General features: G+C 36.9%; 1 protein-coding gene across 3 annotated transcripts in view; it reads right to left on the bottom strand.

The window, feature by feature from the left end:
* Positions 1-13,339, bottom strand: part of LINGO2 (leucine rich repeat and Ig domain containing 2) — a 1,366,613-nt gene that overhangs the window by 466,399 nt on the left and 886,875 nt on the right. For 2 of the 3 annotated variants that reach the window (XM_003271935.3, XM_030803985.1), the window contains one exon: positions 9,775-9,807. The gene's annotated coding sequence lies outside the window, so the exon portion shown is untranslated. Of the gene's footprint in view, positions 1-9,668; positions 9,808-13,339 lie in introns of those variants that run through there. The other variant, XR_004028020.1, reaches the window with a different exon arrangement.

The following is a 13,339-nucleotide window of genomic DNA, read 5'->3' on the forward strand; positions in this document are numbered from 1 at the left end:
CCATTTTGTGGATGAGGAGACCCAAGTTTAGAGATTATAAGCGTCTCTTCCAAAATGTACACAGTAAGTGGAAAAACTGGGATTCAAGCCCGGATTGTTTGTCTCCAGATCCTATGCTCTGCTGACTTTCAGATCAATGACAAGTGAAATAGCCATGACATATACACGTTAGTCCTATTGAGAAGGAAAACTAAAGCAAGAGTAAGAAAATAAAGAGGAAGAACAGCATATGAGAAAACCAGACCTGAGGCTAAGTGATCGTTTATCGGGAAGGGGCAGTGGGCAACTCCTCTGCTAATATGTAATTTGATTTGAGCCAATCCAGGAAATATCTCTAACTTATCTTTGGCCCCTGATAATAAGCCTTCAGGTAATAGTCACATTGACTAAAGAAGTTTGGGTTTCTTTAGACATATAAAGACATTCAGGCAGCACCATCAGCAAAAAGGCTGGAACAGAGGACTTTATTATTATTTGTCCTTTGACAAGCTCACAAATTAATCATCCCCACCAATCAGTGGAGTCAGTCATTAGCTAATTAGTCAAGGCTAGATGCACGTGTTCACTTAAAAAAAAACCCTTTATTACAAATTGTACATTTACAAAATGTCTACTATTATCTTCATGATCAATTTCTGAGATTCCTGTTCCATGTTCATTAGATGTCTTTGAGGTTGACAATTATTTTCTCCTAACGTATCTGTCTCTTTGCTTTGTGTTTCTTTTAGCCTATATTCACAGCATGTTCTCGGCACTACCTTTGTCTCCAAACAGGAGGTGGTTTTGAAGTTACTTTTGATAAAGAAAGCTCAAAAGAGAAAATATTTGTTGTAATTGCATTCATTAGGTTACCAAAAAAAAAAAGATTATGTATTTTCTGTATTCGCTTTTTGGGTAAAGATGGCTGTTACCCCTGGTAGTCATGTGAGTTACCAGGAGAAATATCACCCTGGTGCATTTCTCTCATATCTTTAAATAGTCATAATTCTAAACTCCCTAAGAGATTATGATATAAAGTGAGTTATAGAATATATAGTCCTTCTGCAGATGATTCTTTATATGATTAGACATAACAGTTTGGTCTATGAGTGCACAGGATATGTTGCAAGTGATTGACTAGAAATAATTCAACATTCTTTTTTCCAGGAGTCTGCTTTTTTCAGATGCTTTCTCTGTTCTGAGTGTCATCATCTACCACTGTTAGCTTTAGGTTTTTTTTTTTTTCTCTATATTATTTTCTAACAGGGATACAAGGTAAGATGAACACCTCAGGCAAAATGGCATCATGCTGCTGAAGCTGACATCAAGCACTTTTGGTGGTCTTGAGAAAACAGCTTCACTTCTGTGCTTAATGTCTAAGATGTGGAATCTGCCAAGGCACCTGCCATTTTATATAGCTCTCTAATCTTCCTTTTTATTAGCTGTCTGGAAACATCATCACACTGGTTTAAATCGTGTTCACTCTTGTAATGTAAAAAGATAAGAACTGTCCCCAAAGATATAAACTTAGACTCTTGTATTATAGACAGTTATGTTTTCAATGTAATTTTCCTTGAAACAAAATTCCTTTATATTTCAACAAGAAAAGAGACTATCTCTTTGCCTCCTAAGTAAATATTTTGCATTACAATTGTCCAGATGTGCAAGATGCTTACTGAAGCTTTCTTTGTTTAATCACTAATTTTTTAGATCAGTTGTTTAAAAAGGCACACACTACGGCGTACATTCTCATTCATTCACATATTTATTTCATTCATTCAAATAACATTAATTGGGTCCCTGCTACAAACCTTATACTGTGTTATGTACTGTAAATACCAAGAAGAATAGGATGCTTTTATTTGAGAAATCAGGTAGGAAAGATAAACCCACAAAACATAAATTAAAATACATCATGTTAAGTGCTATAATAGACGTATGAGCAAAAAGCCTTGGGAGCACAGAGGGATTGCTCTCTAAGTTCAAATAAGGGAATATAAAAAGGTTTTACAGAGGAGGGAGAGATATTCCAGTTAGTCTAGTCAGAGTGCTGCAGAGAGGGGAGAGAATGGGAGAGGGATGATGGCGGGAAAGGGCATTCTCAATAGAGGGTACGTGAAGAATTTAGTGTGGTTGGAACAAAGGGAGCTTTCTAGAGGAAGATCAGGATAGGAGGTTGGAAATGTCACCTGGTCCAGATGGTGAAAAATGTAAGTGTTATGCTAAAGAGCCTGGAATTAATTGCCTGGGTATTGGGTAACCAATAGAAATATGACTTAAGAGTTAAGAACTGGATCTGTGCTGCAGAGGTGACCCTATTTTCAAACAGGCTGGATAGCTAAATACCAGAAAGCAAAACTGCAACACCCCCTAGCGCAAGAGCTTGCACCACATTCCTATCCTGGAAAGAGGCTCCTGCAGGCCTGGGTGAGGGTTGATTGCTGAGGTAGCAAGTGAGTAGGCAGTTAAAGGGACCTGGAACAAAGCAAAACAGGGAATAGGAAGGAGAAGACAGGGCCACAGGGAGTGAAGAGTGGTTTGGAGTAGGATTTCTTCACCTGCTTTGGGGTTGACCGTTTACCCTGCCTTTTCAGAGTTCAAGAATAGGGACAAGAGCTAGGATGTACAAAGGAACCTTTGGATCCTCTTTTTGTTTTTTTTTCTCTCTCTCTTCCTTTTCTTCCAATGGGGAAATGAATCCACTTTGAGTCTACTCTGGAGGCCTTAGAGGCAGAGGCAGAGTGGGCAGAGTATATATACAAGTCAGGGTCTGTCTGTGTGTGACTAAGAAAGGATGGAGTTCATAATAAAGCAAGCCCCGAGTCAGTCCTTTCCCAGGAGAGCTGCATTGCTTTCAAATGAGATGTCAGAATTTCACCCTTACTTTGAACTTTTTCACAATGTTAAATCTGGGCCAGAATTTGGCTCAGATCCCTTTCTAAGTCTACTTTTTACATTTTCCTTAGTGTGTAAAGCAATCGGAGCCTGTTCTTTTTTCGTCTAATCTTAATTGCTACCATATTAGTAACTACAGCTTGCTTCTCTGGTGGTTGTTGCATCTGTGGAGAAGTAGCAGGGCATAACATCATCCAGTCTATAGAAATGAAGGATTGGAACATTACTTAGTTTACTTATTCATCACTTGCATTACCTCTATATTGTATTTCATTCCCCTTATGTGTTTGAAAGACTCTACCATGGAGAACTCACCAGTTACCTGTGCCCTGGATAGCCATGTTTTACAATAATGTTCCTTTTAATATTGAGCTGGATATGTTTTCTTGAACTTTTCAGCTCCTGTTTTTATCACTTGAAACCAAAGGCAAATTGCATCTCTCTTCCACATAAGACTCATTCAAATATCTGAAAGAAGCTAACACATTTCTTAGCTCCTTTAAGGGGGAAATGAAAAAGAATGCTGGAGGACTCACTGCTTCATGTTAGATATTAAGGTAGGATCATTCACTTGCATTAGCTTCCTTATGAGGAAAAGCAAAAGAAAATCCAACAAATATACAACTAAACCAGTTAAAAAAAAAAAAAAAAAAGAGTGACTTTCCTAAGGTAAGTGGTAAAGCAGGTATGTAAAGCTAGAGTAAATTATACATTTTTAATATTAAATACATTTAAATTTTGCTTTATTTTATGAAAGTAATACAGATTAGTATTTTAAAAAGCCAAGTAGTTCTGTAATAATATATTAATGATACACTAATAGGAAAATAGAGTAATAATAATAATCTGCTTTATTCTTATCAACAGGCTTACTCTCACCTCTTATATTTGTATATTTTGATAATAATCTGTTTCTAATGACACAGGTAAAATGCCATTTTTTCTTCCTTCTCCTCCTTTTTATCTTTTTCATCGATTTCCCATATGGAATATACAGATTTAGCTTCTTAAAACTGCCCATATAACACATATACATTTATCTTCTCTATATAGTTGTAGTATGATTTTGGTTAAATCAAAAGTCAGCACTTACATTATTATGACTATTCATATTGTCAGCTGAATAATATGATGTTCTAGACATTTATTTCAATTCTTTTTTTTGTAATTTTGTAAGATTATGTATCTTATTTTACATGTAAATAAACTTTTCATTTTAGTTTTACATTTATAGAAAAATTGAAAAGATAGTGTAAATAGTTCCAATTCTTATCTCTCCTGGAGTTAATAATTGCCCTGTTTCATGACTTGCATGATTTCTATAAATCTGTCATTAATTAACTCCCAAATCATCCTGCAGAACTGAAAATCTTCTCTTAATATGTGTGAACGCATTCATCATTCTTTCTGGTTTTGCTAATTGTATTGTATTTGGTTTTAAAACAGTCCTCCTGGAGTCCTTCTTTCTATATTTTTGCTGCAGCTGGTCTGCTGAACTGGCTGTTATCTAGAGGGGGCTGCATAAACTGATATTCCAGAACTTCACTGATAACCCGGGAAATTTTATCTCCTTCTTATATTCGTGACCTTATTTCCTGGAAGCCATTTTTTCTGCTTTCTTGGTGGAGTATGTGGAAATTTGAGAGTATTCCTCCATGGAATTCTAGCTTTCAGGGTTGATACTGAGAAGTCATGGTCTATTCTGGCTCTTATGCTTTCGTAGGTGACTCTTTTTTTCCTCTTTCTTCTCTCTCTGGAAGCTGTAGTGTACTCTTCTGTCTCTTCTATTCTGAACTTTCATGATGATTTTGGTATCCTATTTGTTATTGGTAGCATCACTGGGCCCTTTTAATCTGAAAATAATTCTGGCTATTAGTTTGCAATTATTTATTAATCACTCACCTCCAACCTTTCTTTATTTCAAGAACTATTATGAGTCAGATGGTGGGTATTCTGCATTAATTCTGGTTTATTGAATTTTTTCCCTATTTTTAATCTTTTTGTCATTTTTTTCAACTTTCTGGAAACTCTCCTTAAGGGTAACTTCCAATATACTCCAATTTCTTTCCCTCTTTTTCCAAGAGCTTTTACTTTTTTCTTTCTCTTTGTCTCTCTCTATGTACATCTACCTCTATCTATGTATCTCTATCTCTATCTCTAGCTCTAATCTATCTATACATCCTGTTCTACTTTAGGGGATATAATGTCTCATCATTTTGAGAGTATTATAGCTTTTCCATTGTTTTCTATTACACCCTGCATTGTCTTATTTTTTTCTGTTTGTATTGGTGTTCTTCTTTCATGGTGTACAACTTTCCCCTCTGTTTATAGCAGTTTCCTTCTGTTTATTGCAGGACCTCTAAGGCTGATTGGAATCTCTGGGTGTGTTTGCTGGACCTGTCAGTCGGTAAGCCTTAGTGCAGCCCACAATACAGCACTGAACTTTTCGCTGGGAGAAAACAGTATCCCTATCTGCACTTCTTTTCTTTTGAGTTCTTTAGTCTCCAGAGAGGAATCCTTTGTTTTCCTGCTTGGCTTCCAGAGTTCTGAGAGTGAAGTTAGAGAGATGTATCAAGGGTCTCATTTTCTCATAAGCATACTTTTATTTAATTATCTTATTTTTTGTATACTTTAATTAAATCCTGTTTTCACTAGAGTGCCTTCTTTCTTTTCTTTTCTTTTTTTTTTTTTTTTTTTTTTTTTTTGAGACAGAGTCTCGTTCTGTAGCCCAGGCTGGAGTGCAGTGGCGCGACCTCCTGCCTCGGGTTCACGCCATTCTCCTGCCTCAGCCTCCCGCGTAGCTGGGACTACAGGCGCCCGCCACCACTCCCGGCTGATTTTTTGTATTTTTAGTGGAGACGGGGTTTCACCATGTTAGCCAGGATGGTCTCGAGCTCCTGACCTCGTGATCCACCCCCCTCAGCCTCCCAAAGTGCTGGGATTACAGGCGTGAGCCACCGTGGCCAGCCTAGAGTGCCTTCTTTCTGTCCGAAACTGATCTTAGGATTTGCAAGACCAGTACTTCTCCAGTTGAATTACAGAATTCACAAAGTACATCTCAAGTCTTTGACAAAATGAAGCCAGGGTAGTTGCCTGGCTTCATGATGTGGGAAAGAATCTGGGAGCCCAATTCTTCCATTTACAAACTTTCAACCCCCATTTTAATGTTTTCAGTCACTTCCTTAATCCCTACCTTTAATATCTCTCATTTCTGGGCATTTCTGGGGATCAGCAGCTCAGACTCCTTTTCATTATTATTACTTTTCTGATTGCTTCAGTTTCAACCTTCAGTCATGCTACTATGACTATCTTTGTCCATCCACTTACCATTTTTGAAAATGTGTTTGCCATTTTTAGTCTGGTATTGTCTGTCACCTTTCTTGATTACTTTGTCCTTGGGGGGTTATGCATTATTTATCCTTTATTCTTATTTTAGTTACTTTTGGGGAGGGAGTAGAGATAAAAGCTCACACTCTGTTTAATTAAAAGTGAATCCATTGCTATATCCACTACACGTACTGCCACTGCTTACAATTTTGAGTCCATCACCATGCTATAGAATATGCATGGCTAAGACAAGATCTACTGACATTTGGGTACACTCAGCATTTACATAAACTGCCTATTAATTCTTATCTCTTCCTCTTTCATAGGAAAACCTAGAAAGATAAAATCAGAGAGGTAGGTGGGTGAGAGAGAAGGTTTTAGTAAGAGAGACTAGGTTGAACTACATAATAAAATGCTGGAAGAAACGAGAGAGAGATACATATGTAACAAAAGTGGCAAGAACTAGGGCTTAAGAAGAGCTTAAGGTTTTGATGGAGATTTGAAACATTGCAGTGTGAAAGATGTGACAGGTGAAGAAAAGGATTTTTGAAAAGAGTTGCGGTGAGTTACAAATTTGATCACCTTTAATGATCTTTGAAAGAGTAAAGTGAATATTGGTATTCCTCTTTAATTAATAATTGTTGTATAATCTCTGCTTCTTTGACTGACATTCTGTATATTTTGAAGGGCAAAATAGGTTATTTATAGACTTCTAAATGTGTGGTGCTCAAATCTAAACACGACACTTTCAGTGTGAAAATATTAAACAGCTCTCACATGGAAAGAACAGCTACATCCTATTTTCAAATACACAGGAAGGACAAAAGGAAATTAGATCTAAGATCTATAATAAAAAGGAAATTAGTTTTCTTATTCCTAACCTTTCTTCTGTGTTTAAAAATTGAGTCTATTTATTCTAATGTTTAGCCTCTGGATCCTCTCTATCTATCCAAACATACGTTCACATTTTCAGTAGGCATTCTCTATTCTCTTCAGTCGCTCTAATGGTTTACCCTACAAAACATTAAACCCACATAGTCTCAGATAAATTTAAGTGATTTCTTTTGACCACCTCCTCCTCACACACATTCCAAAGTATACACACATGCAAAAACAAAAACAAAACCCAGCCATCTTTCTTTGGTTTCTGGTTTCCTTCAGTGATTTCTTTTTCTAGATCTTCTACAAAGAATATCAGTGGAATTCACTGAGTTGGAATAGACGCAGAGGTTCAGTGTTATTGATAAGGTTTAGAATAATAATGAACTGCACCACATTTACCTAAACTTTATAAATATGGTAAAAATACAGAGAAATGATAGCCATGAGCTTTACCTTCAGGGAGATCATGATATAGTCAGGGAAGTAAAAGGGTTTTTGAGAAATGCTTAAAAATAGAGGACATAAACAATTTTAGGCAACAGATTTGTATGAAATGTGTTGTTACAGAAGTGGTTTCCATTTGAAATGAAAGGCCTTCCTACCCTCCATACCAACCACTGTGGGATGCCCCATGTTAAGACGGTAAACAATGTGACTGTGGTCCCTATTTGGTCATTAGTGAACTCTGATTTAGAACAGTTTACATACTTAACCTCTATAGGCCTGGATTTTATTATTTGAAGACAAAAATGATTAAAATGAATAACAGTTGAAGCATTTTTCAATCTAAAAATCTGTTACTGGGCTTCCCTTTTATAAGAAGGGCATGAGTATACCTACAGTGGCTAATGCAAGCCATCGGAAGTATCTACACAGAGTACGTGTAAATGGAGGCATGACCATGGGATATTGTAGGGATAGACTAGGTTTCACAGGCAGGTTCAGATTTGGGCCCCTTCACACAAATATTTAAATGTTTCCTGGAGATGGGTCTGGAGTTATCAAGAATTATTTTCCTTTTTTAATTTCTCCATAAGGACATTGCAGATAATTAAGTTTTACCATTTATCTATGGAGTACAGTGTGGAGATGATAGTTCCATTTCAACCCATTGATGTTTCAAACTTTTATAATGAGAACACTTGTGTTTTAGTTTGTTCTAGCTGCTTTAACAAAATGCCATCAATTTAGTGCATTGAAACAACAGCAGTGTATGTTTCATTGTTCTGGAGTCTGGGAAGTCCAAGATCAAGGTACAGGCAGGAGTACTGTATGGTGAAAGCCTGCTTCCTTAGAGACAGCACTTTCTGTGTCTTCACATGCTGAGAGGGGCAAGGTAACTCCCTTGGGCCTCTTTTATAACGGCACTAATCCCATTCATGATTCATGAACCTAATCATTTCCCAAAAGGCCTCATCGCCTAAGACCATCACCTTGGGGTTTAGGACTTCAGCAGAGTAATTCTGAGAGGACAAAAACATTCGGGCCATAGTACCTTGTCACTGCAGGGCTACACTATACCTTTATCCAAGGGTGCGCATATATAAATTCAGTTCTGAGTGTTCTATCTCAGAGGCCAGATTAGAATTTTTTTGTACTCTCCTAATTTACTTGAATTACAATATACTTGGTAGTTATCACACTGATGATTTCCTCTTTGCCCCAATTATTTGGAAGTAGACATATTGGCATACACACAAGCTGAGGAATGTTGGGGAAACACTGCTCATTTATCAGATACAGCAAGTTAAAATCGAATACCTGTTACAATAGGTGAAGCTCCATTGTTGGTAAGAAGCAGAAAGTGCTGGAGCAAGGGGTAGTGTTGAGAATCTGTTGAAGGTCAGCCAAACAATGTATGAAGAGAGGAAATTAGATGATAGGACCTTGCACACAATATGTAACTAGGAGTCATTGATAAAAATATATGCATAGTAGATGGATGGAATGATGGATAGATGGAGAGAGTGAAAAATTATTAATATTAAATGTTAATATGAAAATGTTTTGTACTTCCAACTTCACAATTTTGCTACAGATTGAATCAGCTATTATATTTAATTGCTATATTGAATTCACTTAAGTCTATGTTGTACTTTTCTGTCCATGAGTGAGGAAAATAAAAACATAATGTTTTCTAATAACTATTGGTGCAAAGCTAAGGATATATTTCGCTCTGCTACTTTCATATTGTTTCATATTAACATACATGTTAAATTCTGTCATTTATGACGTGGATAGAACAAGGGAACATTATGCAAAGTGAAATAAGTCAGGCACGAAAGTCAATACTGCACGTTCTTATAGGTAGACTCTAAAACAACTGAAGTCACAGAAATAGAGAATAGAATGGTGGTTATAGAGGCTGGCTGTTGGAGAGAATGGAGAGATGATAGTCAAAGGGTACAAAATTTCAGTTAGACCAGAAGAATAGGCTTTTTTTCTTGTTAGTTCTATTGCACAGCATGGTAAATCTAACTAATTATAGAGTATTTTACATTTGAAAATTGCTAAGAGGGTAAATTTCAAATCTTCTCACCACAAAAAATGTTAAGAATTTAAATGGATGGATATGTTAACTAGCTTAATTATTCCACATTGAAGTCATACACTATAACATTAGTTTTTACCCCATAGATTTATACAATTACAAATTGTCAATTTACAATAAAAATTATAAAATGTACCAACCTTGAAAGCTGCATTCTGTTTTTCTCACTTCACCTAAAAAATAGAAAACACACACAAAAAGGAAATTGAAATAAAAGCCAATTAAAGTAACACAAGAAGTCAAAAATACATTTTCTTTTTTTCTTTTAACTTTTATCCATTTTTCTTGTGGACAGGAAAGAAGCATTTAACTACAGAGAGAAAAAAAAACTGGTAAAACTCTTTTTCTCCCATATTGTTTTTAATATATTTTTAGTTTTTAAATTTTGTCATAATTTGCTTTTTAAAATTTCTTATGAGTATAGAAAATATGAATGACAATGAGTAAAAATGCAGAGTGGATATTTAATAAACATGATTAAATTGTGTGAAAGAAAAAATTATATAGGCAGCACTTATCCCATGGAAGCCATCATGATAAGATTTTTGATAAATTCAGGCAAGATATTTTAAGGTGCTATTAAAATTTCTTCTCAGGTTCTATATTTCTACTCTTGAATGCTGATTAGAACACAGGCTTTTGCTTCTTCTCTCTCCTTACTCCCCTAATAATCTGTTCTCCCTTATGGACCAAGTGATTATTCTGTTGTTCATAATAAATGTTCTACATTCCTTATGGAAATTGTAATTATGATGCTGAATATTCAAACTGCAAGCCACTTTTCTCAGGGAAATTGTAATTATGATAATGCTGTATTTACCCAACTGATGTTTTTTTTAGTCATTGTTCTCTTTGAGGAATGAGGAGGTAAGAGAAAAAAACTAACATAAAACATCATGTTGGGATTTAAGATATGGATTCGGGCCGGGCGCAGTGGCTCACGCCTGTAATCCGAGCACTTTGGGAGGCTGAGGCAGGTAGATCACCAGAGGTCAGGAGTTCAAGACCAGCCTGGCCAACATGGCGAAACTGCATCTTTACTAAAAATACAAAAATTAGTTGGGCATGGTGGCGTGCGCCTGTAGTCCCAGCTACTCGGGAGGCTGAGGCAGAAGAATTGCTTGAACCTGGCAGGCAGAGGTTGCAGTGAGCCGAGATCAGGCCACTGCACTCCAGCCTGGGCAATAAGAGCAAAACTCCATCTCAAAACAAACAAACAAACAAAAAGATATGGATTCAGACAAGCGTACTAATAATAGCTAATCTTTACTATGGCAGGCATAACACAACCAGGCTTACATGTGTATGACACAGACGCATGTTACAGGCATATGTGAATCACAAAGGTTTCTCCTTTAACCCGCACAACAACCTCATGAGGTAAGTAGTAGTATTGTCCCAATTTTATGGGCAAAGGACATGAGGCCTTTGTTCAGCACCACAATCTGAAGGCCTACGGAGTATCTGATACATCAATATACATAACATGACCCTACTTTTGTTAAAAATATGTTTTTATATATATATATATATCTGTAATATCCAATTATGCATAGAAACAAATATAAAGGAGTAGCTATCAGACACTTAAAGTAACCTTTTAATAAGAGGTTGAAGAGGGAAATTTTTTGCTTCATGATGCATGAATATTATGCTTTAAGCGTTTATAATTTTTTTTATAAGCAGAAAATAAATTTTTAAAAATGTAACAACATAGAAGGACATCCAAAAATAAATGCAAAAATTATACTATTTTAATAAGAAAGCAGAAACCAAACAAACAAAACACAAGGCCAATCACTGAAACAGCTTATTAGGTGGGTCCCTAGATAAAATGGGAAGCAGACCTCCAATAACTCCTTTCGTCTGCCTGCCTTCTTTCTAGCTTGCCAGATCTGTACAACCAGAGCTCTAAACAAGGATGGAAGCTCTATCCTTTCTTCCTTAGCTCAGCAGTAATTGTTTAGGATTGTTTCAATATTGATAAGCAACTATTGATCACCCACCATGTATAAGCACTTTATAAGCAGGTTTTAAAATTCTATAATAACCATTTTACTCCACTTTCACAAATGAGAAAATTGAGTCTCACAAAAGTCATTTATTTGCCCAAATTTACCAAGTTAGCCTGTGTTCTTTTAATTTGACAAATTGACCCATCTTGACCAAAAGTAAAGTAAGATTGAAAAGAAACTCAGAAACTGAAGGCAAACAAAAACAGGAAGTTAAAACGATAAGGACAAAGTGTATAAATTAGTGAGTTTTTAGAGGACTACCCTCTTGTACAGCTTAAGAACTCCCAGGACCTATTCTTGGACCTTTTCTGGACTTTGTTATATTTCTAACACCCCACCCAAGAAATTCCAACCCCTTATCGCACACACACCCCTTAACAGAAACACACACACACACACACACACACCCCACTAAGCTTCTCTCCACTCCTTTGGCAGCATCCATCTGCTGCAATGGGGCTGTTCAATTATTCATTTCTGATTTCCCATACCTGAAAATGTAGATGAGCTGTCCAACCTAATAGCAACAGGGGCGGATGCTGGGTCTCAATTCAGTATTATTCCCCGCTTCAGCCTGCTACTCAGACGTAAGCTGATTATGACATCTTCTACCTTAGAAGGAGCAGTAACTCATTTTTGACTAGAACTGAGCAAATTACAAATAAGGGTTTGACTTACATGCCTGCAGGGCATTGTTTAGCACCCAGATCTGAGGGCCTACAGAGTATCTGAAATCTGAATACATAATACTGCATAATATCATCCAGACCAATGGGACTACTTTGGATGGAGGCAGAAAGTGGGCATATAATCATGAGATCCACTTGTCCTGGTACGCACTGCATGCCGCAGAAGGTGCTGGTCTGATGAGTGATGGAACAGCCTTTTGAATCCTAAAGATGTGGTAAATTCTCTAAATCAATGACCATTGTTTGATACTGTATCCCCAACAGGTAGAATACATGGGTCTAGGAACAAAGGGGAAAATACAGAAGTGGTTGAACTTAGCATCACTCCCACAGTCTTAAATGGGAAATTTGTATTTCCTGTTCACAAAAGTTTAGGCTCTGTGGGTCTAGAGATCCTGGTTTTCAGAGGGAGGTTGTTTCTGAGAGGAGATACTGCCTCTGAGAGGGGACACAGTAGGAATCTCATTAAGCTTCAAGCTATATCCTACACCAAATTACTTTGGGCTCCTGTGTCAAGAGATTGGCAGCAAGGAGAAGGGTCACTCTCTTTGCCGGGATAATTGTCTCCTCATCAGGATCTGATATGGCTGCTATTATATAATAAGGGCAGAAAAGAATATCTGGCATGCAGGTGATACACTAGGCATTTTGTGAAAGTTCCTTGCTCCTTTTTTTTTTTTTTGTAATAAATGGACAAGTGCAGCAGCCTAAAAATAAAATGTTGAGGAGGGGTTCAGATCCCTTAGTAATAGTCTGTGTTACCCCACAAGGTAGGCCACATATGTTCATTGGGGTACTGGCTGAGGATGGGAGAATTTTAGACTGGGTAGGAGAAGAGAAGAAGAGAAGAGAAGAGAAGGGAAGAGAGGAGAGGAGAAGAGAAGAGAAGAGAAGGGAAGAGAGGAGAGGAGAAGAGAAGAGAAGAGAAGAGAAGAGAAGGGAAGGGAAGGGAAGGGAAGGGAAGGGAAGGGAAGGGAAGAGAAGAGAAGAGAAGAGAAGAG

The sequence above is a fragment of the Nomascus leucogenys genome, chromosome 22a (assembly GCF_006542625.1).
Source record: "Nomascus leucogenys isolate Asia chromosome 22a, Asia_NLE_v1, whole genome shotgun sequence".
Taxonomy (NCBI): domain Eukaryota; kingdom Metazoa; phylum Chordata; class Mammalia; order Primates; family Hylobatidae; genus Nomascus; species Nomascus leucogenys.